General features: G+C 42.0%; 1 pseudogene; it reads left to right on the forward strand.

Moving 5' to 3' along the window:
- The first annotated feature begins 3,959 nt into the window (after nucleotides 1-3,959).
- Nucleotides 3,960-4,699, forward strand: LOC138030528 (uncharacterized; annotated as a pseudogene).
- The last annotated feature ends 301 nt before the right edge of the window (nucleotides 4,700-5,000 follow it).

Raw genomic sequence — 5,000 nt, forward strand, 5'->3', positions numbered from 1 at the left:
TTTGAAATTCCGCAGGTCTTGAAGGACTTTCTGACTATTTCCTCGGGGATCCCATGCCGCCTTGATCCAACGGAGAACAAGATTTTTGCTCGGCACCTTCTTTTTGCTAGCTGAGGTGAAGTCAAATGGCCCGGATATCATCCATGTCAAGTACTTTTGGTGCGCATTATCTTTAAAGGGCTTGTTGAGGCACTTATCCAAGGGCTGCACAACCGGGGTTAGGCCTCCAGGGATAACTGCCACATCAATGTTTCACTGAGTCGGTTAAATGGGCTTGGAATGAGTCTCACACCAGAAGGGAGCACTCAGCACGTGGCAAACTCTGTCTGATCCACTTTCTGATGCCCTGCTCATCCATCCAGCCTTTCTTATGGAAGGAAACACAAAGAGGATGCGGTACAACCAGGTCTCTTGGTGTCCGGATGCCTCTGAAGATGACCTTCGGGGGCACTTTCATTCCATGGGCAGCAACAGCAAGAACAACAGTGAAGCTCCGCTTTTCCTCTCCACATGATTTCACTGGCACTGTTCGGCTCCATGGAAGCTTGAAATGCATGGGTGTGTCATCCATGTTGTAGATGTAGGATAAAGGCTAGTCAGCACGTCAACTGGCTGCAATCACGAAGCAGTGAAACGCCACAATATTTTCTTCGAGATCGGCAGGTAATCGCTGTGCCAGTGTTGTTTTTGTTCGCATGCTGACCGGGTGGCGTCGTTTCCATTTCTCGTACCACCCACGGGAAGCTTTGAAGGAAGGATCATCTGACAATTCTTTGGTTTTAAGACGAATCCACTCACGGCAATACCTGTGAAAAATAAAAGGATACAAAATGAAATTCCGTGACTGCAGCGCTCTTTATGTGACATGTTTTGAAATTGTCATGACAACAACGTATTTCTGATCACCAATCAGATATTTACCTTGGTCTCTCTGCTCTGAAAACCACTCCATCACTTGCTGGTCTAGTTCGGGATACTTGGGAGTGAAACGGCCCATTGTTGCGCGTTTTGCAGACATCTTAAGCTTGCCAGAAAGAATAGTTTTTTTAAACAATAATTTCAGCTTTCAACTCTCAAAACCTTATATCGATCCCAAGGGACAAGACCACAAATGGAAAACATATAACTTTAGCCATGGAAGAAATAGCTGCTTTTTTTAACAAGCTTTTTGCTAGTTTAAATACTAGATGGAGTAGACTAATACAGAGTATGTGAGTTTCTGAGTTTCTATTAGTTACTAGATCGAGTAGACCTACATAGCTTATGTGAGGTTCTAAAACCTTATTTCGAATACGTGCAGTTTTATCACTTTTAAGGATTGTAAACGAATGTTTCTTTTGTACATTTTGAGGGAGTAAAAAACGGATTTCAACAATCAAGCATTCGGGCACTGAGTAATTTTTTCGGGCAAAAAGGACACCGCCCCCCAGGTTGGATCATGCCCATACGCCTATGGAAGCAAGGCAGTGCGCTAACGTCTCCAGAAGTAGCACAGGATGACATGGATGATGTGGTGGAACAGGAAGAGGAAGAGTGGTTACAACAAGTGGATGAGGTGTATGATAAACTATCAGTCCACCATCCAATATACTATGATTCATACAATCTTTGCGATTCATGTCCAACACAGAAGCTTGGTTCATTCAATGTTGAAATGCTGAAATCAATTTGCAGCCATTTTGAAATTATTTTAAGTCGAGGGATAGAAAACACCAGTTGATCGAAAAACTTGCAGCAATGATCGCCGAGTGTTCCTGTGGAAGAGGTAAGGGTTGTTGAGCCCATAACCAAACTGGCCAGCGGCTACAAAAACAGGATGGCGTACAGCAAATTCGTGTCAATGTGACAAACATATCTCGTTACAAGGCAGCTTTGACTAAAACTCTTCCAGCATTTCTATTGCGATTCAGTTACTAAGAAACTGTTTCATCTTACCACGCAGAGGAATTTCAAAGAGATCTGATTCCTTGGTTGTTACTAACATTCGTTTATGACGTGTTCAATGGAAATACACTGTATGGCCGTGTCACGGCCGAATGTGACAACTTTCACATCACAGGTGTGGAACTAGAATTAGATTGCAGCCAAACATTTTAACTGATTTTCACAGATGATGGATGGAACTTTGCATTGATGTGTGGAAGAGTCCATGAGTACGAGCCACTTTTGCAATTTGTTCCTCTGAACTTAGCTTAAATTGCATGTTGCGATAAGAGCTCAAACTAGATAAACTTTGTGCCATCAGATTTATAACACTAATTACAGCTTATGATCGCAATAACTTGTATTCTTAGGATAAAGGGTCGTTGTTTATAATTAGCTAATCGAGAGGTTTTGAATGATCCGTATTCTCAAGAGCTAATAGTTGCAAATCTTGTAAAATTCCAAGTTTCACTGCTGAGTGTTGAGCACATCCCAGGATGCCAAAAGTTTCGATCAGAAAATTTTGAAAAAGTCCAATTTCTCCGATATTATTTCATATTTGTTACCTACTTGCCAAGTGAAGTTGATGGAAGAATTATGAGCGAAATGTATTTCTGGATGAAAATTGAATATGAGAATCTTAGGGAGAGACGCTCTTAAGAAAAGAAAGGAGTCGACGCGAGGTTCTGCACGAGGCTCGAATTCTTCAAAGTCTTGACAACCACCAAAATCTCCCATTCCTTTTTGGTGTCTGTACAACGATGGAGCCATTCTTCCTCGTTCTCCAGTTCTATAGCATTGGCGGGAAAAGTACTACCCTCCATGATGCTTTGAAAAACCGGTGACTAAAAAAAAATTCAATAGCCCTTGTTTTTTATGAAATTGCTGAAACTCTCAAATATATGCACAACAAGAGTGTCTTGCATAATGACTTGATGCATCAGGGAAACTCGGGGGAACTTCATCCAATCGTAATCCATTTTGGCAAAAGTCGAGTTATGGCCAAAGCAAAGGGATATCAGAGAGGTGACGTCGATTACCTTGCACCGGAAGTGAAAGCGGGCAAAAGGGAAAGTACGCAAAGTGCCATTTTTTCTTTTCGCAAAATGCTTGAAGAAGCGGTTTGAGGGAGAAGTTCTGACGTTTTCAGAACTAATCACCAGCACTACTGCAGTGGATGCGTCAAAAAGGCCATTGGTTCTTGAGGTTTCACATGAACTGACTAAGTTTTTTAGATGAATGTAATGATTACTGACCTGGATAAGAACTTAGTCAGAGGAACACAAAGGCATGTTGGTTAAATACGCTGTTCACTGCTTTGTTTAATTTTGTAAATTAAATAGGTAATTACTAAACTGTACTCCGAATGAAAAGAAAACGAAGAATGAGGTGACCATGGGATGCGACTCCAGCGGCGGCGGCACCAATATGAAAATATTTTATTTTCAAAAACATTGTCATGCATTATAAACGAAACAACATTCATCAGTGATGGCAATGATTTTAGTATCTATCTTTACAGTAAGTAGTCTGCTGTATTTTCTGCGGTTTTTACTAATAAGTGTTTTTATGCTATGCATTTATTCTTCAGTATAATTCTTCCGGTTACATTGCAGATAGCCGTTGGTTTTCACGTTTGACTCACTTTCCTTGATAAAATGGACCTCTCTGCTATGATCTCTGTTGTGAAAAGTGGAGAACTCCATATGCCAATCTCTGGTGTGTTTCATTTTACTCACTTGTTAAATTACTCTACCGCTCATGACGAGCCGCGACTGAACAGAAGTTCAAATATTCGAAAAGTCTGGTTGCTAAGGGATGACGTCATTATCCCGCTAAGTGTACATCATCACTTTGACACGTCTTTGATATCATTTTGTACAAGCGTCTTTTTCCTGCTGTTCAGTGCGTGTGGTGAGGCCTGTTTATTGTAATGGGCAAGATCGGCCTTGTCAGATCTTCGAGATTGGATTTCATATAATATTTATGCGTAAGCAAAAGCGGGAAAATTCAGTTTCCCGCGATCGAGTGCAGCGATGGAGGCTTTCGAACTTCGAAGGGCTGAATTGCTGCACTCTTCTTTTACTAATCGAAGACAGTGGTTTCTCCTGAACGGAAAGATTTGTGGCACCCTTACGGTGGGAAAGTTTATGTCAAGTAGCCCATTGGTGGCAAATTTTCCGACTGAATTTGCCTTGGTTCCACTCGAAAGTTTTAAAAATGGCGGGAGTTTCGACCCACGATCGATACTGGAGGACAATTAAGTGGCCATCGCCTCTTTATTTGGAGTGATTTCTGCCATTCTCCGGCAGAAAATTAAAGAAGGCGAAATTGAAAAGTATGCTTGGATCGTCAATGTCCTTAATTCAGTTCAAATCGATTCCGAGCCCGATAAAATTCAAACAGCATCTAGCGTGATTGACCCGGCAGAGGAGCTCAAAGCGGTGACCGATCTCAGCCCAACCATTCGAAAGGAGAACGACCAACTTAGAGCTGATCTTGATCGTGCTTAGCAGCGGTTGAACTCTCTAACGGAGGAACTTAATATTGTCAATTGTTAACACCCGAGGCAAAGTTGAAACCAAAGATGGTGGACAAGAAAGATGCGAAGGATGGCGAGGTCTCCAAGGATGTGTGGACCTCGATCAACGATGTTTGCAACAAGTTTCACATCCATCTTGCAGATTTAATCGCCCATAAGGCCCAAAGTTCTGATGTGGGGCACATTTTGAGCGATATCGCCAACACAGTCACAAGCAAGTCCAGCAAGTCATAGAGGCGATAATGGGGGACAGTGCCACCCAGTTTCTGCAATCACTTCGTGTGCCGGACTGGACTTTATTGTATTTTAAACTGCAGTCAAGGATCCCGGACCAAGCTTGGAAAACATTGGTTAGCCTAACAAAGTTAGGAAGGACTGGGGTAAGTCACAACCTTGTTTTTGTGGAGTTCATAAACAAAAACCGTTCTGGCTTGGTCGTTTTGGTCAGTGATGGAGAATTAAGGTGCTGAATCAATTTTCGCTTGAGGAATAAACTTACATGATATTCCAGCGAAATTGGAATATATATGCCATA

The sequence above is a fragment of the Montipora capricornis genome, chromosome 13 (genome assembly GCF_036669925.1).
Source record: "Montipora capricornis isolate CH-2021 chromosome 13, ASM3666992v2, whole genome shotgun sequence".
NCBI lineage: Eukaryota > Metazoa > Cnidaria > Anthozoa > Scleractinia > Acroporidae > Montipora > Montipora capricornis.